Source organism: Bos taurus, chromosome 22 (assembly GCF_002263795.3).
Source record: "Bos taurus isolate L1 Dominette 01449 registration number 42190680 breed Hereford chromosome 22, ARS-UCD2.0, whole genome shotgun sequence".
NCBI classification, from domain to species: Eukaryota; Metazoa; Chordata; class Mammalia; order Artiodactyla; family Bovidae; genus Bos; species Bos taurus.
Genome location: NC_037349.1, coordinates 59214789 through 59242244, shown reverse-complemented (window position 1 = coordinate 59242244; position 27456 = coordinate 59214789). Strand labels below are relative to the sequence as shown.

Below are 27456 nucleotides of genomic sequence, written 5' to 3'. Positions count from 1 at the left end.
AGTGTCAGTGTCCCCGCGGGGGTACCCTTGGGGGATGCCGAGTAAAGCGTACAGGCCGCCTTTCTGGACTGTGTCTCACGCCTGCATGTGGGTCTACAGTTAGCTCCGGAAAACCAAAAAGTGACCGAATTATTCCTTTTCCAGCAGTTTTCCAATCTTCCTGATCACCTCAGGGAGAAATTCTTGGTATGCTGGCAATGCGCATGTCGCATTTCTCTAAAACTTGCAAATATGCATTTTGAATAGAGAAAGTGTAGGCTTCCTTCTCAACTTTCAGCAGACCACAGCCAGTTATAAGTCAACAATCTTATTTTTGTGATGCTTGCCTTGCCAGTTATCTTCACTTGGCAGTAGAGACTCATCCCCTTATGATGCTGATACAAAGGTTTATTTACAAAGAGTTTAAATTTTTAAAAATCAACTCCCTTTCCATAACTAGCAGTATTGATGGCATGGGATATATAAAAAAAAAAATTATGAAGATGGTATGCAAATGATAGAATTTGAGGGAACACAGATCCCTTGGGGAAAAAGTGAAGTTTTGAAAGAAGTTTAATGTTAATCGGTTGAAGAATCTCAATGTCGTGTAACATAAATACAAAATACGCCATGAGTTCGATCCCTGGGTTAGGAAGATCCCCTGGAGGAGGGCATGGCGACCCACTCCAGTATTCTTGCCTGGAGAATCCCATGGGCAGAGAAGTCTGGTGGAGTATGATCCATAGGGTCGCAACGAGTTGGATACATCTGAGCAACGTAACACACATGTGCCGTGGATAGCAGATTTCCTAATGGCATTAAATACTTTGAAGTGTAACACATATATGAAAAAGCATTCAAATAATGCATAAGTGTACAACTCAATAAAATTCTCCCCAAGTGGATCATAAATGCCATGATTCCAGTCTATAGCAGAATTTTTATGTGGAAATTGACAAGCTGAGTCTAAAATTTATATAGAAATGCAAAGGGCCAACGATTGCAAAGGCCTTCCAGAAGGGGAGGAGGAGAAAGTTGGAGAACTTACCCGCCAGATCTCAGGACCTCCCATGTAAGTATAGTAATTAATCCAGTGTGGTGTTGGCATAAAGTTGGGCAGACAAATCAATGGAACAGGACAGTCTAGAAATAGACCCATAAATCTACAGTCATCTGACTTCTGGCAAAGGTGACAGCTGAGCGCCGTGGGGGAAGGGCATCTTTTGAACAGATCCTTCAGGTCGTGGCTGCTTCTCTGTGCTCTGGGAGCCCCGACACCTGTGTGGGGCCATGGGTGAGCTACCCACAGAGCTCCGTGGGCCTTCCCCTCATCTGGGTCCACGGTAGGGTAGAGCCGGCCAGGCTAGAACTCTTCTGCCCCTCTAGCTCATCCTCCTCGGGTGCCCTGTCCCTGGCCAGCCCTCCCAGCCACAGAGCCAGCAAGAGAGCCGTGGTCTGCAGCCTCCACGACAGCCATGATTCTCCTGCCAGGGGTGCACGTCCTTCCGTGGTCCTTGCACATTGAGTCAGAGCTACTCCGTGTGAGCCCACCGAGTTCTGTGGAGGTGATGACGGGTGACTTGTGAGGCTCGGTCATGTCAGAGATTGCAGCATCACCTTGGCCTTTTGGGTGGTTTTCTCAGGCGGAAGCCAGCTGCCACGTTGTGCGTACATGAGCAGCCCCGTGGAAAGGCCGTGTGGAGAGAAGTGCACGTGTCAGCACCAGTCACCGTTGTGTGAGCCAGCCCCAGGCGAACCCTCAGCTCATCCCTCAGCCGAGTCCCTCTGCCGTGGCCCAGGCAGCATGGAGGATACAGGGGTCATGCTCACGACCCACTGTGTGACCTCCTGGTCCATGGGAGTCATGAGATAAGAGGTGAGCACAGGTTTTCGTCACTTAGGCTTGGGGGTGTTTTGTTTTGCAGTGAAGGATCGCTGATACAGTGGCTTAAGCAAGCTGCTGCCCTTTGGACCGACCTCTTGACTCCAGGAAAAGCCTACAGGGTGGCCTCGCCCAGGCCAGGCAGGTATGCAAGCAGCAACCCCTGTAGCCTCCTCTCGTCTTGGAGTCCTCTCCTGCCCCTGCCAGGGGTTGGAGGGCAGGATCCATTCAGAGATTCCCCAGGAAAGGAGAGTCCCATGGGTCCTGTTCCCCCCGACCCCAGCTGTAAGTCTCACAGAGCCCCCTCACCTCAGTAACCAGGGTGGGGGGCAGCCCAGTGATCCCCAGCGGCCCTGTGGCCCTGTGAATTCTCTGTCTCCCCTCTGCTCAGTGCGGGGAGGTGAGCTGGGTGGCGGGGCCAGTCCTGCCACTTCCGCCTGCGCCGAGACAGGGCCGGGTCTCACCTGTCTTAGCCGGTGTCCCAGTCTCCCTAAATGTCAGCTCCTCCACACTCTTTGCCCTCAATTGTGGACCTGGACTGTCAATAGCAGGGAAACAGGAAAAGGCTCCCTCAACCTCAGGATCAAAGGCACTCAGGACACACCACCAGCCAGCCTTTGTGCATGAGTTTCCTCTCGGCTCCTGCTTCCTTCCCTCCAACTCTGTTCTCCAGGAACACCAACTGGTCAGCAATTTCTGGAACGAGTTATGACATGCTCTCTTTTCTCAACCTTTGCACATAGCCATCCCTCCAGGGTAGTCACCTTCCTCTTCGCCCAGCAGGTTCTTATTCATCCTTCATGAGTCACCTTGGCACCACCTCCTCTGGGAAGCCCTCCTTGGCTACTCCATCTCCTGGGCAACCTCAGCTGTTTCTCCTGCACCGCCCTCACTCCTTGGCGTCCTGTATCCAGTGTTCTCCACGCTGTATCTGCGGCAGGGCAGACAGCTCGTGACCAGGTTCGTTCTCCCTCTTCCGGAGCACATAGCTGGCGCCTCGCCCGCTGCCACATTTTGCAGGTCCTCTTGTATCCAGGTGTGCAGCACAACTAGCTCTCACCAAAGGAATGTGAGCAGAGGTGGTGTGTGTCACTTCTGCGCCCAGGCGTTTAAGAAGCAGGTGTGCCATCTCTACGGAGCTCCTCCCCTGCTCCTAGCTCTCTACAGTGACAAGCCCCTTGTGAACAGTGTGGCCACGGGGTTGCCCACGTCTGCGTGTGCAGGAGAGCCACCTACTTCTGTCTTGTTTGAAATCTGACTCCTTGGAGGCCTACTGTTAAAGCAGGTAGGGTTACTTTCTGAAATACAGCACCATGACTGCATGTTTACTAATATAATCTTGCTGGACTAGTCTCAAGGGAGTGGTGGGAGCTCCTTATGTGAAAGGAGAGAATTAGGGAGATGGCAGAGGAATGAATTTATCAGTCGCTCAGTGAATACTCACTGCGTACCTGTCACGACTCAGGCACTGTTCCAGGCATTGGCATCTCAGCATCAAACCAGGTAAACAAGGAAGTGGCCTGATTTGGGGATACAGGCTGGGGTCACTCCCTACCCACTGCCTCTGCTGTGTTTTTCCTCATCACACTTAATTTTTTTTCTTATTTGGCTGTGATCTTTATTGCAGAATCTTTAGTTGCCCACAAAGCCTTAGCTCTGGCATGTGGGATTCTTAGTTTCGTGACCAAGGATCGAACCTAGGCCCCCTGCATTGAGAGTGGGGAGTCCCAACCATTGGACCTCCAGAGAAGTCCCAGGATAGGGCCTTTGGGTTGTAAAACCTTTAGTTTTTATTCTGACCTATGGGAATAGTTTGAGCAGGAGAATGACATGTTATTGTGACTGCTGTGTTGATACTAGATAGGGAATGGGGTGGGAGCAGGAAGCCAAGTTGTTGCCATAATCCAGGTGAGAAAGGATGGTGGTTCAGAGCAGGTGGTGGTGGCAGAGAGTGTAAGGGGTCACATTCTGGGTATCTCTCAAAGGCTGTGGGTGAGGGATCCAAGAGAGAGAGATTTAGTGTCCTGGAACTGCTGGTGGCTTAGAACAACAGAAATAGATTCTCTCAAATACAAAAGTCAACCTCAGCACCGGCCCCCAGCACTTGCTGCTGGCATCCTTTCGATTGTGGCCACTCTGTCTCCACGTGGCCTTTTCCTCTTGATTTGTCTCTTACAAGGAGGGAATCCAGGAAGGTCTCATCTCCAGATCCTTAATTACACCTTCAAATACACTTTTTTCCAAATCAGATCACACCCACAGGTTCCACGATGTGGACATACCTTTTGGGGCGTCACTATTCAACCCACTACGGTAATCAAGAATGATTCCATAGTTATTGTATCCAGTAACCAGAAGAATGAAGTTTGCAGGAACCAACACAGGAAAAGGTTATGAGAGGAGCATGTTGTTGAAGACGGAGCCAAAGTTCTGAGCAGCTCCTACGGTGTGCACGTGGAGCTAGAGCTGGGTGGGGTGCCCCACCCTCCGCGGAGCTCTCCGGGTTCAATTTCTTCGCTCTATTTGATGAGGAGCTGCTTAGGGGCTGAGGCTTCGGTGGGTGGGTCCAGCATGGCGCCGCTCTGCTCCCGGCGGGGGCCTCCAAGATGGCCGCAGCTACTGGGGGCAGACATGTTTGTACCACGTGACTCGGGCCGGGGCCGGAGACGGCGGAACGTGACGCACGGCTGAGGTGGGGCTCCGCCCCCGCAGCCCTGGCGTCGAGCGTCTCGTGACAGGTACTTCCGTTCGGGGCGGCGGCGGTGGCGGAAGTGGGAGCGGAGCCGGAGTCTTGGCCATAAAGCCCGAGGCGGCGGCGGCGGCGTTGGAAGCTTGGACAGGCCCGGGAGCCCGCAGGAGCCGCAGCTTGGACCTCCCCGCGCGCCGGTCAGCCCCCGTTTCCTCCTCGGCGGAGCCCTCGCGACGCGCCCGGCCCGGAGCCCTGCGGAGCGGCCGCGGTAAGCGGCGGCCCGGCCCCATCCCCCTCCCTGGCCTCGGTCGCCGGCGCGAGCCGTCCTCGTCTCGGGCAGGCCGGGCCCGGACCCGCGGGGAGCCCCGCGCCCTCGGGCCCGGCGGCAGGCCAGCCGAGAGGTGGCCGGGTGTGACCGCGGCCGGCCGCGACTCTGGTCGGCGCCGCGCACGCCCTCCTCTCGGGCCGGCCGACCGGAGCGGCCCGGTCTGCGCGCCCGGGCGGTGGCCAGCCGGCCGGCCGCGGGGGCGCCGCCCACCCCGCCCCGATGCCAGGCCGAGCCGCGTGCCCGCCGTCCCGTCCGCCGAGCGGCAGGTCGGCCGAGGGTCCCCGACGCCGGGAGTCGGCGGAGAGCCGGTCACGTGCCCCCAGCTCCCCCGGGCGCCGCGGGCTCCCGGGACGCGGAGCTTTTTCTCTTAAACGGGTCGCGGGGAAGCCTGGAAGAAGTTTGCAAACTTGCTGGGGACGAACCGCTGCCGGGTGCTGCGCCGTGTTAGGTCTGGACCGCTACGGGGCCCGCCTGTGCATTCAGCTCGGGCTTCCCGGCGAGGAATGGTTCGCGAAACTGGACGATTGAGAATAAAGACAGCGGCCACTGGGGTGCTTACTGTCTGTCGGGCGGCGTGGCGAGACCTCTGCACCGGTTGTTATATTTGATTCTTAGCACAGCTTCTCAAGTACATTGCTGTATCCACTGGTACATAGCGAAGTCGAAGATCGGAGGGGTTAAATCACTGGCCCAAGGTCGCGGAGCGGAGATCGGAGTGCGGGTCCCTGAAGCTTGTGATCTGTCTCTTGCCACCGGGTATCTGCCTCTCTCCGCGTCTTTTCTTTCTGGTGATGTGACGTTGGAAACCTCTGGTAGCATTAGTTCTGCCTTAAAACCACAACATTCCGTTTTCAGTTGTGAGTTACAACGCTTTTTTTTTTTTTTTTGTAGTGTCGCGCCAGTCCATTGGGAACTCTAAAATTCTAGTAGAGTTGTTGGTTGAGGTTTGAAAATTTTTGTCACCTTGGTTTCTTGTCAAGTGAATTGGGCTGGCAATCTTGCGTGTGGACCTTTCTGAAGCCTTAGTGCGTGGGTGTCCGGCCAGTTGGTTCTTTACTGTTGGAAATACTGTATCTTGTCTTTAGATTCCAAAAGAACAGGCTCTTGTCTCTTCCTTGTGACTGAAGCAGCTGATTCCTCGCATGACTTCTCATCCATGGATTAATAAAGTCTCCTGTTAGTTGCTTCTCTCTTCAGACTTGGGAGAGTGTGTTCAGTTTTGAGTCCTAAGAGCTGGGAAGTGAGTCCTGAGTGCTTCTCCTGAAGGTCCTGTCCAGGCTGAGAAGTTGGTGCCTCCTGCCTTGTTGTAGTCTGAGTTCTTTTTTTCTTTTTTTTGTTACCTGGTCTGATATATTGAAGTGAGTAATCTGCGTGGTAGCTGTAACTATTGTTTGTGTTTGGAGCAGAGTACTGGTGACGAGTGGCTTTTCATCCATTCATCAGATGTTTTCAGTATCTACTGAGTACCAGGCATGGCTGAGTATTGACTCAGGGAGAGAGGTCTGGTTCCTGTCCTCAAGGACTTTAAAACTGGTGAGAGATCATGGCCAGGAATTCTCTCGTGGACTGGCATGGCGGTGCTGTAGATGCTGAGATTTTTCGTAAGGGAGAGTTATTTTTCATCTCAGCAAGTGCATCTGTGGTAATCCAGACAGCATGGTGTTCTGCCCTAACTTGAAGGCTTTGTTAATTTTCACAGCAGCATTTGGTTTGTTTTGCTTTTGAAGAGGGTGTGTAGAAGATAATATCACAGTTTCTAACTGATCGTGTTTTTTGAAGAGTAACTTTCAGCTCTAAACTTGTTCTTTTGCTCTGGGGCATTTGTTGTTCACTCCACATGGAGTTTGTGTCGCCAGAACCTTCCAGGACAAATCTTAGCTGTTGGGGGCTCTCTGAGCAGAGATGCTCTTGTGGGGCTGAGGTGGCTGCTTAGGCTGCCAGCACAGGTTTAATGTGCCAGGGTCACCCTTGGTAACTCCCGCCACCCCATCTCCACCAGCCCTCTGTCTCTGCTTGGTTCACAGGGGAGTTTTACATTTGCTGTAGGATTGCATGAGTAAACAAGTAGAAGGGGGGAGTGGAATGTAGAGGACACTCTAAAAATAGCTTTATTGGTACATTTTTCCAGGTAATTGTAAGCAATCTCCTGAGGCAAAAATATTTTTTGATGCCAAACAAGTCTAAGCCACCACCCCCCCGCCCCCCATCAAACCCCATAATCAAAGACCATTGCTTTATAGTAAAGTGTGGCTTTGAATGCAGTTCCTTACTCTACCACCAAAGAAAGCAAAAAAAGGCCGGGGGGGGGGTTTGGCTGTTTGATTAGCTGTTAATAAATTTCCAACGGGACCTGCACTGAGTGTGTACTCGCCCTTTGATTCGGCGTTGGTGCTTCTACGAGAGGGTGTAGCAAACCCAGATCCCACACGTGGGACTACCGTTTTACGAACTGTTTCTCTGAAATTGGACCTACATGTTTGTCATGACTCCTGTCTGGAGTTGTCTGGTTCTCCGCCTAGTAGTTCACATAGGACTGAGGAGAACTGGACCAGTTACTGGACTGGGAGCTGTACCGGCAGGGTGTTCTGGGGCAGTCAGGAGGTGTCCTGAGCCAGGCCCAGTTGGGGGTTCCCCTGCGCCAATGGCATCTGGAAATGAGCTCCCTGCTGCCCACCCCACTCTGCAGCGCCTGGCTCTCTGTCGCCTCGAGTCTCCCCTGTAGGGTCGCTGCTGTGTGCCAGCATCCGCTCCTGTGTGTGATCAGACACGCGTCCAGGACGCCGTCTCGGGACTCTGTGCTGTCTGCAGTTTGTTGCGGTGTTGATGTCTTCAGTTACTGGCTCTCGTCTCTTCCCTCTGTTTTGTGGTTTTTGCTTCTTGTGTACGGCATTAAATACAAAAACAGTTTGCATTCACGTTTTAAAGCTTCTTAATGGTGGCTGTGGTCAGTGTGACCTGAGAGTCAAAGGTGAAAGGGATGCAGCGGGGAACTCAGAGCAGGCTCTTCAGTGCCGCCGCCCACTGGTTTCAGTCTCAGCACTCCAGGCTGCGATTTCAAAAACAAATTTAAGAATAGCTACAGAATGCCTCTGTGGGGGAGGAAGCGAGCTCGGCAGTTGGTTCCAGGGGTGACACGCAGTCCTGGCCGAGTTCTCCTGCCTGGAGATGCAGCACTTATGCAGGGGATCGCAGGCCTCGCCTGGCTGCTCTGTTTTGGTGATGTCATCACTGCTGAGGAGAGCAGTCTGAGTCCCTTGTCCATTTCCTGGCTTCGCTGGACTGCTCTCTGTCCGGCAGAGCAGCTCTGAGACGGTCTGTGAGAGGGAACTGGGGGCCTGGTAAGGCTGGCATGCGAACCTGCCGCCAGGTGCCACGAGCCACCTTCCCTGGTCTCCCCGCCCTGTCAGGTGTGAGCGGCTTGCTGCTTGCTACCGGCCTTCCTGGCCTGACCCAGCTCCGCTAGGGAGTCTTTGGAACATTACCCTGCGGACACCATTGGTTTCCCATTCTCGTAGGCAATTTTAATTTTTTAAAATTGATTTCCATTTGAGTTGTTTGCGAGTACACAACAAAGCTACTATGAATTAACCTTTTAAAAACCCGATCGTAACAGCACAGAACTTCGGGGAAATCGGTGCCCTTTACATGTGGCTTTCAGTCAGGCTGCCGACAGTTCTCTGGACACTTACTGGTCCGGGGGCCCCAGAAATAGCTCAGGGTTGCCCTGGCAGCCCGCAGGTTAAGAGACTCGATAAAACCCCCTGACCTGTGCCTTGCTGTGGATGCTTGCTCAGGAGCACTTTTGTAGAAATTTTGCTACACGGTACTCGTCTTGCAGTGTTACTTCATTAGTATTTGGGGAGTGCTTACGGTTCCACCGCTTTCGGCTAGGTCTCACAGCTGTCCTGCAGGCTCAGGAGGCCGGCCACTTGAGTGCTGGCCGGGGTCTCTCGGAACATACTGAAACTCTGACACTCCAGTTTGGCTTTTGGATTATTCACGATTGCTCTGAAGCTCTCAACTTTTGAGTCTTTATAAAAACGTTATCCTTCCTCCACTGAAAAGTGCTTGTTGCCCAGTCATGTCTGACTCTTGGCAACCCCTTGGATTGTAATCTGCCAGCCTTTTCTGACCATGGGATTTTCAGGTAAGAATACTGGAGTGGGTTGCCATGCCCTTTTCCAGGGGATCTTCAGGACCCAGGGATCAAACCCGGGTCTCCTGCATTGCAGGCAGATTCTTTACCGTCTGAGCCACCAGGGAAGCCCTGTTTTTTATTTAAAGTGACATTTTTTTTTTTGCTAATTATTAAACTAGTCACTTCTTTAAAAAAAAAAAAAAAAAGCTAGGAAAATACAGAAGTGAAAAAGAAGAAAAGTGTAATTCGCTATCCAGAGGAAGACCAGAGTGTTGGTTGGTAATGTTGTTTTTATGAATGCGTGTTTCAATGCCTTCCTTTAATGAGATGGAGTTTTAAAGAGATAGTGTGAGAAAGTCACTGTGGGTGTCCGTTGGCTCCTCTGACAGGTGGGAGGGGAGCTGGGGGTCAGGAGACAAGCTGTGCGTTCTGACTGTGTAATGGCAGCAAGGGAAGAACCTGGTGAGTCCAGTTCGGTGGTGAGGTTGACCTGCTGTGGTGACAGTGGATAGTAAGGTGCTGCAGTTGTCATTTCTGTGTTTTACTAAACTCTGAATTTGCAGTGGGACATATGAAGCGCGTGCAAGTGAGTGAGAAACTGGGAGAGTTCCCATGGGCTCGGAAGGCCGCTTGTGCCTGCTTGCGGGCGTCATCACCCGCGCCTGCCGGTTTTCTTTCCTGTGTAAACACTGCGCTTAGGCTCCGGCTGTGTCCCTGCGTCAGTCCCGTGCCCTTTTGTCTTTGTCCCTCTGAGTTGGTGTTGCCGGTGGAATTTTCTGATGGGTGCAGTCCTGACGCCGTTCTCATTGCTCCCTAGTGCTTCTTCACGTGATGCACCGTGATGTTTTTATTAACTTGCTGGTGGGCATCTGGGTGGCTTGTAGTGCGTGGCTGTTAGAAGTAGTGCTGTCCTGGAAGCCCCCTGGCGCTCCAGTGGCTAAGACCCCACACTGCCGCTGCAGGCGGCCCGGGTTCCATCCCTGGCAAGAGGACTGGCCAAACAATCTCCATGGTGAGAGGAGTGGCCAGCAAACCTCCGTGTGAATAGTGCCGGGTCCATCTGCTGATGGACCTGTGTGCACATGTCCGTTATGTCAGCCCTGAGGAGTGGAAAGGCTGGGTTCTAGCCCGTGTATCTGTAGATTGCTAGGCCACTGTACCAGAACAACAGATTTGTTGTCTCTTAATTTCGGAGCCTGGAAGGCCAAGTTTGAGGTGCTGGCAGAGTTGGTTTCCTCGGGGGCCCCTTCCTTGGCTTGTGGGGACCGTCTTCTCCCTGTCTGCTCACCCTGTCTTTCCTTTGCAGGGGTCTTCGTCCTAGCCCCCTCTTCTCAGGGGGGCTAGATCCACTGGGGCCTGCAGGACCTTGTCTAATCTCCCTCCCCCTGTGAGGGCTGTCTCTAGCTGCGGTCACGGTTTGACGTTTTGAGGTGACGGGGTTGGGACTGGAGTGTGGGGGGCACAGTTCAGCCGTAACCGTGTGTGCGGCGCCGTGGTGGCCCCGCTAGGTTCCCACCGTCCTGCCGCTTCTGCACCCGCCAGCCGTGCGTCAGGGCTCCAGATACTCCGCGTCTTTGCTGACTTACCTTCGTTTTGCCCCTGGGGTACTGGCGTTGCACCCCCGTCCAGTAGTAGTGTGAGCAGTCCTCAAACGGGTGGGGAGGTTGTTTTCGAAACAAAACGCATCAGAATTTGAGACTGCCTCTTGTGAATGCTTCTTGAATCCACCGGGGATAGAAGAGCAGAGTGGCTTCAGCGGGGGAGCAGGTGGCCCTTCGTGCTGGCCCGTGGGGGCTCCTGCAGTTATTGTCTGACTCACTCCTGGAGGTGGAGCTGCCTCAGAGCGCCAGCTATAGGGTGTAAAGGTAGCCAGATGAGAGTTCTTCTTTGGCCGGACACTTGTGTCCTTGAAACACTGGATTCCCTCATATGTATGCTCCGAATTGGCCTGCATTGCGTGTTCTGACTGAGCCTTTAGATGGTGGCTGGTGTTTGACCAGCAGCCTTGGAGCTGAGTGGTGGCTGTAGACCTGGGATCGCTGGGGTAGTGCTGCCCCGCCCCTCCCCCACACTCACCTTGAGGGCAGAGGTGAGTCCCGGCTCCAGGATGAGCCTTGAAATACTGCTCAATAGCTTGATGATGTTTCTCCAGTTTTAACTTTGCACACGGGGTTGCTATTTGTAGCATGTAAGATTTGCTTCTGGGCCAGTGATGAATATGGATAGCCTTCTTGAATGATAGGTTGTGCGTTCATTCGCCGCAGTTTTATTGTGTACTACAACAAAGCACGGCTGGCAGCTGCGGGGACGATGAGATGAAAAGCGCTGGAGGTTTCCGAGTCGTTGTAGAAACGAGACAGATGCCAGTCCCAGGATCGTAGAAGAGGCCAGGGGCTGGGTCAGAGGGTGCTGCCGAGACGTCGGGAGAGTGCCTTGCAGGGGGATCTGGGAGAGCCGCTGGAGGGCACTAGAGGGAGTGGGGGGCATGGGGCAGGTGAGGGGCTGTGGCACTGGGACTTGGGAGTGGCCATCTGGGTGGGGAGTGGACGAGCCCCGTGTACGGTGAAGGGTGGTGTTGAAGTGCTAGGCTGGGTCATAGATCTTTCCCCTGACCTGCACAGCCCTGGTGGGTAGGGAGGGTAGTGTCAGTCACCCACGAGGAGTGCCTTTGGTGGTGCAGTTTACCTGAAGACACACGGAGAGATGAGTGGGGCTGGGCCTGAGATACAGAGGGCACGCATCAACCTTCAGGGGCGCACTCCCTCAGACACACCTGCAGCACAGGGGAAATCCGGGGCTGGCTTGGGGGGACTGACTGGAGACAGAGAGCAGGTGGTTTGGTCTTCTTCAGCCAGCTTGCCATGTGGGCTCTTCTGAATAGTGAATGGGTGCTGTCTTATCAGGTAAATGCCTGAGATAATCTAAAGCTGATGTCAGATGTTCAGAGTATTGAAAAATAGTGTGTGTAGCTTTCTTTTGTTTTCCAGTCTGCCTTACCAAAAAGGGGGAAAAAAAAAGGGCACTGTCATTCTGGCTTCTTAATGAGGACTCTTAGCTCTTGGTTTGGCACCTGCTTGAGAACAGTGGGAGCGTCCCTTAAAAGAGTCTATTGATTGGGGCTGCAAAGTCCTTGCGACAAAAATTGCTTTCCAGGGAGCTTGACTCGCTGTGAAAAGTGGCTCCACGTGAATGTGATGCCTTGGAAGAAAGTGTGTGTATGTCTGTATGTACACGGTCTCTTTACATTTTAGAGAGCTCAGCGCTCACCTTGAAGCAGCATCTGAGTTGTCAGCGTCTGTTTCCAGAGGAGAGATCCGCCTCAAAGAACATACTCAGTATCACAGGCCAGCACTGCGTGTTACAGGTCGGCACACATGTCTTTAACCCCAACAGTACTGAGTCGAGAGCGCCTCCTATGGAAGCAGAGCCTCTGAATTTTAGTGAAAAGGTGTGTTTATTTAAGTGTGTTGGAAAGAGGGATGCTTTGACAGGTCTTTTCTTCTGAAATGTAAATTTCCGGGTAGTGAATGTCATGCCGCGTCTGACTGGACCGGCTGTTACTTATTCGGTGGTAACACACCATCCCCGAGTGGCCGCAGACTATCTGGCGTTCGCTTTCTGCAGGGGCGGGTGCTTGGTGTGGCTCTCCCGGGGGTCTGCGTCAGCCTCCCGCCGCTGTGGGGGCGCTGCCGGAGGGTCCCGGCCGTCGCTTGTGGCTGGCTGGAGCACGTCAGGGCGCCAGTAGCAGGAGGCTGGGCTGTGCTCGGCCGTGGGGGAGGGCAGCCCGCTGACTTCGGCGAGGTGCCTGGTGTGCGGGCTCCCAGCCCGGCCCGGCCCGCTGGCCCTGGGGCACCTGGCACCCTCACTCGCGGTCCCTCCGTCCCGTCCGGCGGGAGGGCTGAGCCCACGCGGGTGCCTGGCAGTGCGCTGAGCACAGCATTGGTGGGGAGGCAATGGTGGGCCCGGGTCCCCCCTGCCGTCGGCGCATTCAGGGCCTACCCTGTCCTTGTCGCGGGCCCCTGTGGTCCTGGCCTCGCACGGCGGTCTCCAGCAGCTTGCTGGCTGTGTCCCGGTGCCGACCACGTCCGGCCTGCTGAAACTGCCTGCCCTGAGTGCGCTTTGCTCTTGCTGCCTTGGGTCCAGGCCCCGCTGCGTCCCTTTTCCACGTTCACGTGCGCCTCCCGCCTCGGCTGGCTCCAGCGGCCTCGCTTCTTAAGCTTTCTTGGCTGCGTCCCCCTTGGTCTCACCTCTCACTGAGTCCTCGAGTGGGTCTTAGACGTGTCTTTCACCGGTTTTGTGGGTGCTGCACCTGCTCTCAGAGGCTCTTAATGGAGACCCTAGACTGCTTGTTTAAACCAGTAAGCCTTTCGGGAGGGGAGCGCCGTGCAGCTTGCGGGACCTGAGTTCCCTGACCAGGGATTGACCGCGGGCCCCAGCAGGGAAAGCCTGGATCCTAACACTAGGCTGCCGGGAGCTCCAGATCCTAGGTGGATCTGTGGTTTCCCCCAGAAGGTAGCCACAGGAAAGAACGAACTAAAATACATTCCCCAAGTGGCTTTTGATACACACTCCCCACCAGCCCATGCCCCCACCCCCATCCCCCCCACCCATGCCCCGCCTGGTGCTCCCTGGCTGAAAAGCAGCACATGCCTGTGAATCCCTCAGCTTGCCTGGAACCAGTGGACCGGAAGCCAAGGGCATCTTAGAGGCTTCCTTAAGCAGGGCCACAGGATGGCTCTGAAGAGAGTTGCTGAGCTTAAGTTTCCACGGCTGCAAAATGAGAATTCAGCATCCCCGCTTTATTCCCAGTTTCACTCTTTGCTGTTTCAGTTACCTTCGGTCAGCTACAGTCCAAAAGTCCTAGACGGACGCTTCCAGAAGTAAACCGTGGGTCATTTGACAGTGCGTGCTGTTGTGAGCGGTGTGGTGGAGCTTCATGCCATCCTGCCCCTCCCCACCTGGGGTCTCAGACGTCCAGGCCTGCCCAGCTCACTGCGTGGCGGTCCTCCTGCTGTAGGGTCCGAGTGTGGTCGGGGCACAGGGCCCGCGTCGCCCTCCTCCCTTCCCTGCATCAGGCAGGCAGCTAACCTCTCACCTCACACGAGGAGGCGGGGGCCTCGGTGCGGCCAGATGTCTTGAGAGAGACCGCACTCCCTTGCGTTCAGTACAGTCTGTTGTTAGTAGCATCCTGTGCCTACCTTAGAGGTGATCACAGACTGGAGGCACAGGAAGGGCCCGCTGTGCGTGGGCTCCGGCTTCTCCGTGGTTTCAGGCACTCACTGGAGTCCTGGCGCGTGTCTCCTGGGGACGGGGCCCCGACTGTGCACAGGCTCGGTTGCAGTTTGCCTCTCGGGCTCCTGCCCTCCTGTGGTGGCTTTTGCAGGATGAAATTGCTGAAGTGCAAAAGACCCTTCCAGCCATTTGAAAAGCCGGGGCCCCTGTGGAGCCCTGTTCGTTCCCGTCCTGCTGGGTGGGGAGGTCTTCCTAAATGGTTTGTTTCTAAATGACAGACGCAGCATAGGAGTCTCGGGGAGGGTTCTCTGTCCTCCTTCTGGGTTACTGGGTGCTCGTGCTTCCAGACGTACACCTCTCCTCCAGAAGGGCTCGCTCAGCACACGCGCTCTGCGGCTGCTTGTGAAAGCCTCCCCCCACGCACACAGCACCTTCCCTTGTGGGTGCGCTCTGCCGACCGTGCCACACTGCCCACACTGAGTGTAACCATCCGCGGTGGGCATCTCGGTTACTTCCGCCTCTTCTCCGTAACAGAATCGTTTAGTCTCTGTCCGCTTCCGTGATCATGTCCCTAAGATCCCGTGATTGTGCATCCTTAGAATTTGGTACTTGTTGTTATCCTGCCCCAAGGAAGGTTGTGTACTTAGCTGTTTGTAGTTGCAAGGTTCTATTTATATAGGCGTCACTTTTCTTAGTGGTTGCCAGTGTAACTACTGGGGAAAATTTTAAAGGTGCCTCGTTGTTTAACGTCTACGTTTCGTTGGTTAATGGATTAAATTTTGTAAAAAGGGGATTAGCTATTTTTCTTTTGTTATTTGGCTTTTGTTCTTGAAAGCCCAGGTGAGGATTTTTTTTTTTTAATATATAGCAAGAATGTTTTTTATATGATAGCTTTTAAGAATATTTTTTGTATAGGAAGAATATGGTCCATTTTTTATGTTACAGTGTTCCTGGCTTGTTTCTCTCGGCTTGGTTTGGTTGATGCTGCGTCTTTGTAGTGTTCAGTTCAGTTCAGTTGCTCAGTTGTGTCCGACTCCTTGCGACCCCGTGAATCGCAGCATGCCAGGCCTCCCAGTCCATCACCATCTCCTGGAGTTCACTCAAACTCACGTCCATCGAGTCAGTGATGCCATCCAGCCATCTCATCGTCTGTCGTCCCCTACTCCTCCTGCCCCCAATCCCTCCCAGCATCAGAGTCTTTTCCAATGAGTCAACTCTTTGCATGGGGTGGCCACAGTACTGGAGCTTCAGCTCTGGCATCAGTCCTTCCAATGAGCACCCAGGACTGCTCTCCTTAGGATGGCCTGGTTGGAGAAGGTTTAAGTAGTCTGGCCTGTTACTGTGTTTCATATTCTGGGTTCTGTGTTGTGCTTTGGCCTTCTCCTTTCCTGCGCTGGTTTTTTCCCTGGTACGGAGCACGTTGAAGGTTCTGTGTGATGTGATGTCAGACAGTTCTTTGCACATGCATGCTTGCTCCAGCATTTCACTGCATTGTCATCCTTTCTTCACCAGCTAAACATTTTTTCATCGCACACACTAGCTTCCCCCCACGTGTCTTTTCTAGACGCTCTGTTCCAGTTTTTGTCTCCAGGACGTTGCCACTGTCTTGCTGGCTTCTCTGCTTCGTGATGCCTTTTGATAAGCTCGTAGCTCCCCATCTTCATAGAGCTCTGTTGAAGCTGTGCTCAGAGACGCGTCTGCTTCTGATAAAGCGGTGCTCCTCCTGCCGCTTGTCCTGTGTCCTTGATCAGTTTGTCTGACGGTCTTTTCTCAGGTTGAGGGGATGCCCTTTCCCCAGATGGCCTGGTGGAGGGAGGGAAGGCCCGACCCCTGTGTCGCGTGCCTGCTGTGCAGACAGGAGAACCCCTGGCTCTGAGCCCCCGTGCGCGAGGCTCCGTCCCAGTGTGTGTCCCCGTCGCCGCGAGATGGCCTGGGAGGCAGGCAGCTGGGCTCACGTGTGTCCGTGGTGCTCTTCATGTCCCCGTTCTGCCACCTCTGGTCTCCTGCAGCGTTTGAGCAGACACAGTTACCTCATAATCTGCTCTCCGGGTGGATTTCTAGAATGTTTTATTCATTTATTGTTTGTCCAGGGGTGGCATGTAGGATCTTAGTGCATTAAAAAAAATGCTGCTTTTTATGAATTAATTTTCACAGATAAAGAGTAGACCATTGGGCCAGTCTTTATTTTTATGACTTTAAGGAAATGTTAGCAGTCTGAGTTGGCAAAAAGTTACCTTTTGGACAGGAAAAAGTGCACTAGTCAACCGGTTCTTCCCTCTTTCTCTCGCTTGTTGACAAGTCTGTGCACGTGAACTCCTGCCTGCTCTCCAGCCTCTCAGGTGCCCGCAGTCCCTAGGGAGGGGGAAGGGGGAAGCCTGGTGCCCTCATTAGCCCAGTGGAGAGGCCTGGCGAGGGGTCCTTTGGGGCGGGGTGCAGTCAGGTCTGGAAAAGGTGTGGCCGTGCTGGGGCGGTGCCCAGGAGTCCCAGAGGGTGTCCTGTATTGGCCCAGAGGAAGCCCTGGAAACAAGTGTGTGTCCCTCAGTCTCCACCTGGAGACCATGGTGAACCCCCTGATGGCTTAGTTTTCACTACTAAAAGGACAGTTTGTAGGCACCGCTCAACAGAGTGAGAGCTGAATTTGTACCCTTAGAAATAAACCTAACTACATTTTAGAATGTTCATTAATGGTCCCTGTGACTCTGCCTGGCATATTTATGTGTTTTGAGTCTGTGTCTTGGAGGGGAGGAGAGAAGGGAACCTGAGACCCTCCCTGCGTGGCGTCGTGGTCGAGCCTGGAAGAGGGCAGTCTGGCGAGCTGGGGCTGAGTGCAGTGCGCAGGCAGCGTGGGGCGGGTTGGGGGGCTGCGCTTTTCAGCTGCGTGGTCGTTTGAGAGCCCAGGTAGAAGTGCCGTGATGGGGCTGAAAGCGGTTTTGTGGTGGTCTTGTTTTCGCCCTAGCCACAGTTGGTCACCACAGCCGATCCATATCTCCACGTTGAAGTAGGCGGCGGTCCCTGTGGTGGAAAGGCTCTGCAGCTGGAACAGCGGGGGTGTGATGCGACCCAGCCCGGTCAGGTGGTCAGGTCGAAGCTCTGAAAGCAGCGAAGCCTGTTTGACTTGCTTTGGGAGGGGGGAGGGCCCGGCAGCAGTCGCGAGAGGAAGCGGGCTCACTGCTCCGGAGCAGAGGAGGAAGCGGCGGTGCTGGGCGTTGCCAGCGTGCCACGGGCCTGGCCATCCCTGCCTCTGGGGACAGGAGCTCTCACTTCCCCTGCTGCTTGGTGGTGCTCACGTCACACCCGGGTGACTGATGGTCAGTTGTTGATGCCATTTGGCTGTTGTTACTGGAGGAAGGACTTGTTGGATGGGATCTGCTGACTGTTACCACATTAGTTTTTCAAACATTGTAGCCTGTGGGTTACTCACTGATACAAAGTAACTGCTGCAGAAAAAGCTTCTGGTAGGAGAAATGCTTACCTTGTAGAGACTGTTTGTTGTGTTTTCTTATGTGTATTTCCAGAAAGATATTTAGGACAAAACAAGCGGAATCTTGTAGCAAATACTCAGGTTCCTAATGTGGGTGGGGTTAGAATGCAGAGTTGGAAGTATTGATTTCAGCTGCAGTCTCGGGCCCTAGAAAGTTGTCCTGGAATAAAGACTCAAGAGGCAGACTCTGTGCCACGCGCCTCTTAACGCTAGGTCCACCTCCAGTGTTCTGGACAGCGTAAAGCCAGGAGCCGTGATTGTGATGTTGGAGTCTGTGCCGTTAGAGGAGCGGATCTTTGCCTTCATCTTTTCCTGTGGTTACAAGAGTTTTACAGAAGGAGCTACACTGAAGGGAGGATGACTCATCCCGATGGTTTACCAACACCAGAAACCACGTCATACCTTATGCTGGAAGGATATGCATGTACCTGGCATTTTCTGCTGAATTAGCAGTGATTCAAGGGCTTGGGTGAGTTTGATCAAGGTGTTTAAAGACTGTGGACCACAGTGACGCTATGCAAAGTGACGGGTCGGGAAACCTGAGCACAGCCCCTCTACCAGGCCAGTGCTGAGCTCCCAGCAGGCAGCAGCCCTGGAGGGAGGGAGGGAGATCTCCAGAACACCACCGTGAAACTCTCAACAACAGAAAATTATGGACCATACAGAGAACCGCAGGAAGAAATGCAAGGAGATCCAACCAGTCCATCCTAAAGAAAATCAGTCCTGAATATTCATTGGGAGGACTGACGCTGAAGTTGAAACTCCAATACTTTGGCCTCCTGATGGGAAGAACTAGCTCCTTGGAAGAGACCCTGATGCTGGGAAAGATTGAAGGCGGGAGAAGAGGATAACAGAGGATGAGATGGTTGGATGGTATCACTGACTTGATGGACTTGAGTTTGAATAAGCTCCGGGAGTTGGCGATGGACAGGGAGGCCTGGCATGCTGCAGTCCATGGGGTCAGAAAGAGTTGGACACGTCTGAGCGACTGAACTGAACTGACAGAGAACCAGCAATGTGTGGCCATTCACAGGAAAAATGAGTTTGACGGAAACCCTCACAGAGGAGGTGGTGACATGAGGATACTAGTCAAAGCACGTTAATGTGCTCGAGGAGCCAAAGGAGAGTGCGGACAAAGAAGTAAAGGAAATTGGGCATAGGTGTCTGAACAAAATGAGGGTATCCAGAAACAGTAATTCTAGAGAAGCAGACAGTTCTGAGACGGAAACGCACAGTAGCCGAAAGGGGAAGCTTACAGAGGGGTTAGGAGCCGTGTGAGCAGGCAGGAGAGTGAGCCAGCAAGCCGAAACGACTCCACGTGAGGGCAGAGGAGCCTGGAGAGGATTGAGCATGGCCTGAGTGTGAGTGGGTTAGACCCTCCCGGGCCAGCTTGGACTGACGAGGGCGACCAGAGGCAGCAGCGGCCCAGCTCAGGCCTGACGCTCCCAGGACGGAGGAGACGGTGTCATCAGAGCAGGACAGCGGAAACTGCGAAAGATAAACAGACTTGCAGATTTGTGGTCGCCGGAGGCAGGGAGCCGTGGGCTTTGGGGGCAGACTCAGGCTGCCGTCCAGAGGGCGGGTAAGGGAACAGCGTCCTCTGTGCCGCACAGAGCTGTCTTCAGCATCCTGTGATGGGCCGTCGGGTAGAGGAGCATGAGAAGAATGTGCGTGTGTGTGACTGAAGCTCCGCGCCGGGCAGCAGAGATGCGCGACGTGGTGCGTCAGCTGCACTGTAGTGAAAAATAGAGGAGAGCTTCCCTGGTGGCTCCGTGGGGAAGAATCTGCCTGCCAGTGCAGGGGACTTGGGTTTGATCCCTGATCCGGGAAAATCCCACATGCCACGGAGCAACTAAACCCGTGTGCCAAAATAAATGAATATAATAATTTTTAAATCCCCCAAACCTTCATGCCATGGCCTTCATGGAAAAGTGCCTTGGAGGTGGAGGAGCTCCGCTGCTGTTCCTTAATGTCGTTGATGGCCAGCCGGTCAGTGTCACCTTGGTGAAGCTACATGGGCCAGTGATCTCGAGGAGCTTGGAATAGTCCACAGGAGCCTCCTGTCAGCAGGGAGGCCTCAGTGAGGCCCTGCGCCGTCGTCACCTGCCCGCTGTGCTTGCTGTTCCTAGCTGCGCTGACAGTGCTAGCTGCCTACCTCATTTTAATGCACTGCTTTATTGCACCCAGCAAGTAGTGCGGTTTTTCAGACTGTAGGTTTGTGGCGATCCTGTGGAGCCAGTCTGCCAGTACCATTTTTTTCCCACAGCATTTGCTCAGGTCAGGTCTCTCACATTTTGGTAATTCTCAAAATATTTCAAACTTAATTGTTGTATTTGTTATGGTGATCTGTGATCATTGATCTTTGATGTTACTGTTGCAGAAACATTACAACTCCCTGAAGGCTCGGGGGTGCTTAGTAATTTTAGTAATGAAGTATTTGTGTGAATCACAATAAACTGTGGAAAATTAAAAGAGATGGGAATACCAGACCACCTGATCTGGTTCTTGAGAAATTTGTATGCAGGTCAGGAAGCAACAGTTAGAACTGGACATGGAACAACAAACTGGTTCCAAATAGGAAAAGGAGTACGTCAAGGCTGTACATTGTCACTCTCTTTATTTAACTTCTATGCAGAGTACATCATGAGAAACGCTGGACTGGAAGAAGCACAAGCTGGAATCAAGATTGCCGGGAGAAATATCAATAACCTCAGATATGCAGATGACCCCACCCTTATGGCAGAAAGTGAAGAGGAACTATAAAAAGCCTCTTGATGGAAGTGGAAGTGGAGAGTGAAAAAGTTGGCTTAAAGCTCAACATTCAGAAAACGAAGATCATGGCATCCGGTCCCATCACTTCATGGGAAATAGATGGGGAAACAGTGGAAACAGTGTCAGAGTTTATTTTTCTGGGCTCCAGAATCACTGCAGATGGTGACTGCAGCCATGAAATTAAAAGACGCTTACTCCTTGGAAAGAAAGTTATGACCAACCTAGACAGCATATTCAAAAGCAGAGACATCGCTTTGCCAACAAAGGTTCGTCTAGTCAAGGCTATGGTTCTTCCTGTGGTCATGTATGGATGTGAGAGTTGGACTGTGAAGAAAGCTGAGCACCGAAGAATTGATGCTTTTGAACTGTGGTGTTGGAGAAGACTCTTGAGAGTCCCTTGGACTGCAAGGAGATCCAACCAGTCCATTCTGAAGGAGATCAGCCCTGGGATTTCTTTGGAAGGAATGATGCTAAAGCTGAAACTCCAGTACTTTGGCCACCTCATGCGAAGAGTTGACTCATTGGAAAAGACCCTGATGCTGGGAGGGATTGGGGGCAGGTGGAGAAGGGGACGACAGAGGATGAGATGGCTGGATGGCATCACTGCCTCGATGGACGTGAGTCTGAGTGAACTCTGGGAGTTGGTGATGGACAGGGAGGCCTGGCGTGCTGCGATTCATGGGGTCGCAGAGTCGGACACGACTGAGCGACTGATCTGATCTGATTTTGAAATAAAGGCACGTACATTTTCTTAGACATAGCACTATCGCACACTTAACAGACGAGAGTACAGTGTAAACGTGACTTGCACGCAGCAGAAAGTCCATGTGGCTCGGTTTCGTGCAGCGTCACTGTTCGGCAGTGGTCGGAACCAAACCTGCAGTGTCTGAGGTGCCCTGCTTGTGCCAGCTGCTACACTGAGAGTGGTGACCCTGTTAACAAAGCTAAGTATTCTCAGGGTACTAATGAAATGAAAAGTATTTTGAGAAAAACAGTGAGCTGAAAATCAAAGATTATTGGTAAATTTCTCGTAAGAAACCTTGGAAGCTGTGTTCTTGTGTTCAAAATCTAGGGTGGGGAAAGCTGTCAACCAGGAAACCTGTCACGGGCAACACTGTCCTTCAGAACTGAGAGAGAAACAGAGCTTTCTGGAGAAGCCAGAGCCGAGCGCGTTCCTCACCACAGACCTGCCTGCACTGAGGCGCTTCCTCCAGGTTGGAGGGTGCTGGACAGTGACCAGAGCCCGTGAAGAAGTAAAGGTCTGCTGAAAGGAGACGCCCGGACGGTCAGAAAAGCTGGTGCTGTTGTAGCTCACCTTATTGTTTCCACTCGATTTCAGGCACTAACCCAGTTGTTCATCTTCTGGGAGGACACGATGCACAGAGCTGTGATGTGGTGACATCTGTGAGTGAGAGGGCGTGGGCTCCGAGTTGTATGGAAACAGTTTTGTATGTTACTGAAGTTCAGCTGGTGTAAATTGGCCCGTTAAACTGCTGCAGCTTTAGGATGTGAAATGTAATTCCATGGCTACAAGGAAAAAGCTGGCCATGGGATATACTCAAAAGGAAATGAGAAGGGAATTAAAAGTGTTTTGTATAAAGAATCAATCAATAACAAAAGAAGATGGCCATGCAGGAAACGAGGGATAAAGAAGCAATGAGGCATCTGAAAAACAAACAGGAAGAGGGCTGAAACGAGCACTTCCCTGTCGGTGATCCCTTTAACTAAATTCACGGAACCCGCCAGTCAAAAGACAGATTGGCAGTTTGGGTAGAAAAAGGAGCTGTTTACTTGCTCTCCACAAGACACTGCCTTTGGAGCCAAAGACAGAGAAGTGATCAATGTGAAAGGATGTGGAAAGGACTCATGCAGATAGTAACCAGGAGAGATGGCAGCTGTACTCATCTGAGGTGAAGTACGCTTCAAGTCAAAGAAAGCTTACAAGACAGAACAGGAAGGTAAAGCAGTGATAAACGTTTACACACCGTTCCACAGCCATCAAAATACATGAGGCACAAATGAACGGGGCTGAAGGGAGAGAAGTTTGACAATAACACTGACAGGGGATGGACCCCGACAGCAGACACGAGAGAGGACGACGTGAACGACTCAGTAGACGGGCCGCGTGCAGCAGGCACGGGTCTCTGCCCCCCACCACCAGGACACACGTTCTGCTCAAGTGGACACGCTCGTTCTCCACGATAGGATACACGTTGAGCCGTAGTAAGTCTCGGAAGGTTTTAAAAAGTAGGTTGTCATACAAAGTACCTTTCTTTCTTCTTGTGGTGTCGACCATTTTTGAAGTCTTTATTGAATTTGTTACGGTTATTGTTTCTGTTTTACGTTTGATTTCTCGGCCTTGAGGCATGTGGGATATTCGCTCCCCAACCAGGGGTGGAACGTGCACCCCCTGTGCTGGAAAGCAAGGTCTTAACCACCGATCGCCAGGGAAGTCCCCAAAGTACCTCTCGGACCACAATGAGAGAAAGGTAGAAGTCAGTAACGAGAGGAAACTAGAAAAGCCACAGATGCCATAGATGGTAAACAGCACATTCTCAGAGAACCGCTGGGCCAAAGAAGCCATCGCAAGAGAGGTCTTAAAACGTTTAGGGATGGGGGCCTCACCGGCTGCGGTTAGGACTCAGCGCTTTTGCTGCCGGGAGCCTAGGTTCAGTCCCTGGTCTGGGAACAATGACCCTGCAAACACAAATAGTAAAACGTACAGGGCCCAGCACAGAAGTACTGAGGGGAGATTACAGCCGTGCATGCTGACGTTAAAAAGACCTCAAATCAACAACCTAACTGCACGTCCTGAGGAACTAGAAGAACAGTGTAAACCCGAAGCTTAAAAGGGAAGGAAATAATCCAGGTTAGAGCAGAAAACCCTTTAGATTAACTGAGAATTTTTTAAAGGTTCATATGAATAAAGATTCTGACTAGGAACACTTGTACGAGAATGAACTGCACAGCCTGGGTGACACATTCGTAGAAATACACAAACTGCCAAACCAAATAGAGAATAGGGGTCGCGCCGTTGTCAGGCTAGGAGATGGAATCCATTACCGAAAGCTTCCAGACACACAGGCGCCCTGGGTCTAATGGCTTCACTGGTGAGTTCTCACAGGTGAAGAACTAACACCAGTTCGCAAATTCTTCCCAGATACTGAAGAGGAGAGCGTTGCTTCTTTTTGTTGTAACTTCGTTTTGTATTGGGGTACAGCTTGTTAACAATGTTGAGATAGTTTCAGGTGAGCGGCGAAGGGCCCCAGCCACACAGATGCACGTATCCCTTCTCCCCCAAACTCCACTCCCATCCAGGCTGCCATATGACACTGAGCGGAGTTCCCTGTGCTCTGCAGTAGATCCTTGTTGGTTATCCGTTGTAAATATAGCCCTGTGTACTTGTTCATCCCAAACTCTGTAATTCCGAGGGGAAAACAATTCTTAACTCATTCAGTGAGGCCAGTACTGACAGTGAAGTGAAAGCGTTAGTGACTCAGTCATGTCCAGCTCTTTGTGACCCCGTGGACTGTTGCCCTTCAGACTGCTCTGCCCATGGGATTTTCTAGGCGAGGATACTGGAGTGGGTAGCTATTGTCTTCTCCAGGGGATCTTCCTGACCCAGAAATTGAATCCAGGTCCCCTGCATTACAGGCAGGTTCTTTAGCATCTGAGCCACCAGTGAGGCAGCGTTGCTCTCATCCTGAAGTCAGACAAACACGGCAACAAAGGAGAGCGTCAGGCAGTGTCTCTCGTGACCAGCGGTGCGGAGGTCCTTCACAGAATACCTGTAGAAGTTTGATTCGGCAGTCTAGTGAAAGGGTTTATGTACCGTGACCAAGTGGGATTATTCCTTGGTTGGATTTCTTCCTTGGAATGTTAGGTTGGTTCCACAACCAAATAGCGATCATTAATACACCACATTAACAGAATGAAAGGGGAAAAACATCATCTCAGCTGATGCAGAAGACAGCACCCTTTCAGGATGAAAACACTAGAAATACTGGAAACAGGAGCAATTATTTCCACATAATGAAGGTCGTATGTGGCACACCCACGGTGAGCATCATGTACAGTGGCGAAGGACACACTTTGTCTTCTAAGATCAGGAACAAGGCACGGATGCCCACTTTACCACTTCTCTCCAAAACAGTCCTGAAAGTTCCAGCCAGAGCAGTTCAGCAAGAAAAAGAAAAGACATCCAGACTGGACAGGAAAGAGATATGTGATCTTACGTGTGGAGTACCTTATACAGAGTTCATACCCCGAAATTAAAGAACTAAAATCTCTTAAAGCTAATAAACTAATTCAACAAATTTCAGGATACAATCTGAAAAAGAAATTAAGGAAACAGTTCCATGTACAGTAGCATCAAAAGGAATAAAATACCTAGGAATATATTTTAACTTGGTAAATGAAAAAGACTTCTAAATGAAAAACTATAAATGTTGCTGAGAGAAGTTAAAGATGTAAGTAACTGGAAAGACATCTCATTTATGGATTAGAAAAATTAATATTGTTGGGAAACCGTCTACAGATTCAAGGCAGTCCTTGTCAAAATTCCCAATGACTTTTTTTTTTTTTTGCAGAAATAGAAAAACCTGTCCTGAAAGCCACGGGACCCTCAGTAGTCAAATAATTTTGAAAACTCATAAGTTGGAGGTCTCACACTTTGAGATTTTGAAACTGCAAATCTCTGTGGTAATTAGAACAGTGTGATACTGGAATACGATACGCGTGTAAACCAGCAGAACAGACTGGTTAGCCCAGACAGTACTCTTCACATTCAAGGTGAAGTGACCTTTGGCAAAGATGCCAAGTGCGTTCAGTGGTGAAAGCAGTGCCTTCTGTGACTGACGCTGCCGGGAACATGTCTGCCTGCAGGAGGATGTGGACCTGGACCTGTCGTCATACACAAAATTAAGCTAGAGACCTAAAGCTTCTTTTCACTGAAGAATAGTTGATTGCCACGTTTTTCTGACTTCTGCTGTGGAGCAGGCGACTCCGTTGTACACTGTATTCTTTTTCCTGTTCTCTTCCGCGGTTTACCGTAGGGTGTTGAGTGGATCGCTCCCTGTGCTGCACGGTCGGGCTGTGTCGCCCGTCCCGTGGGTAACGGTTTGCCTCTGCTCATCCTAACCTCCCAGTCCACCCCCCACCTTCCTTCCTCGTGGTAACCACAGAGACACCTCTGTTTTCTCTGTCCGTGAGTGTGTTTCATAACCGGGTTTGTGGGTGTCCTCTTTTGGGTTGCCCGTGTGAGTGGAAGTGGGTGTGTCCTGGCAGTTCGCTCGGTGTCGCCCCCCGGCGCTGCGCACGGTGGCGCTGTTTCCTGCGCGGCTGTCGTGCTCCATTGCGCATGTGCGCCGCGGCTGCTCTGTCCATTCGTCCGCCACTGGACGTCTGAGTGTTTCCAGATCCTGACTGCTGGGACGGTGCTGCTGTGGGCCCTGGGCTGCGTGTGTCTTTCTGAATTAGAGTCTGTCTGGGTATCTGCCCAGGAGTGGGACTTCTGGATCATATGACAACTCTAGTTTTAGTTTTTGAGGAACTTTCCTAGTGGCTGCACCAGCTTGTTGATAAATTCCTACCAAGCGTGTAGGAGGGCTCCCTTTTCTCCACACCCTCTCCAGCATTTATTATTTGCAGACTTTTTAATGATGGCCATTCTGACCAGTGTGAGGCAGTACCTCATTGTAGTTTTGAATTGCATTTCTTGAAACATTAGGGATATTGAGCATACTTTTATGTGCCTGTTGGCTACCTGTATTTCTTTGGAGAAATGTCTGTTTAGGTCTTTTACCCATTTTTTTTTTTTAAGTTTATTCGGCTGTGTCAGATCTTATTTGTGGCCTGGGGGTGTTCACTTCGTCATGCCGGGCCTTTTCATTGCGAGGCGCGCACTCTGGTTACGGTGCGTGCGCTTGGTTGCTCTGTGGTCGTTTGTCGTGTTTTGTTGCTGTTACTGAGTTGTGTGAGCTGTTCGTATATTTTGGAAGTTAGACCCTTGTCAGTCATATCGTTTGCAAATATTTTCTCCCATTCTGTAGATTTTTCCCTTTGTTTATGTTTTCCTTTTCTGTGCAAAAGCTTGTAAGTTTGAATAGTTGCCATTTGTTTATTTCAGTTTTTATTTCTATTGCTGTGGGAGACTGACCTAAGGTAAGAAAGCATTGGAATGACTTAGTCAGAGAATGTTTTGTCTGCATTTTCTCCTGGGAGTTTTATGGTGTCATGTCTTGTATTTCAGTCCCAAAGATCTCAATCTTAAGAGGTAAAAGTAAAGAAGTGAGGGACTTCCTTGGTGGCCCAGTGGTTTAAGACTCTACGCTTCCACTGCGGGAGACTTGATCCCTGGTCAGGGAACCAAGATCCCACATGCTGCTCAGCGCTGCAAAAAAAAAAAGACTTAGAGCTGCGAGACTCTGAGAAGTAAACAGGGCGAGATCCCTGGTGCTGGACTTGGTGATGTGGCTGAGATACCAAGGGCACCTGCAGCAGCAGAGGAAACACATAAACTCGGCTTCATCAAAATTAGATCTTTTGTGTTTCCAAGCACAGTGTTAGGGGAGTAAAAAGACAACCTACAGAATGGGGAAGATACTTACAAATTGTACATCTGATAAGCCTAACATTCAGAATATGTATTTACAGTTTGAACAGCTCAACAGCAAACAAGCAATTTGATTTTAGATGGTTCAGGATCAGAGTAGACATTTCTCCGAAAAAGATGTGGAAACGGCTGATCGACACAAACAACAAACGCCCAGCACAACTAGCTGTCGGGCACTCAGGACGGTGACATGCGCTTCACGTGGGCCGTGGTGGCTCTTGTTTTCCCCTGCCCGAAGTAACTTCATGACTTATTTATTTATGGCCGTGCTGGGTCTTCTTTGCTGCTCAGGCCGTCTCTAGTTGTGGCGAACAAGGGCTCCTCCAGCTCTGGCGAGCAGGG

The 27456-nt window shown here is 51.8% G+C and overlaps 1 protein-coding gene across 4 annotated transcripts in view; it reads left to right on the top strand.

Moving 5' to 3' along the window:
• The first annotated feature begins 3041 nt into the window (after positions 1–3041).
• The window catches only part of RAB7A (RAB7A, member RAS oncogene family), a 47428-nt gene continuing 23013 nt past the window's right edge, over positions 3042–27456 (top strand). The window contains exon 1 of one of the 4 annotated variants that reach the window (XM_010818001.1): positions 3042–3146. The gene's annotated coding sequence lies outside the window, so the exon portion shown is untranslated. Of the gene's footprint in view, positions 3147–4628; positions 6237–27456 lie in introns of those variants that run through there. The other 3 variants (XM_005223170.4, XM_059879582.1, XM_059879583.1) reach the window with 3 other exon arrangements.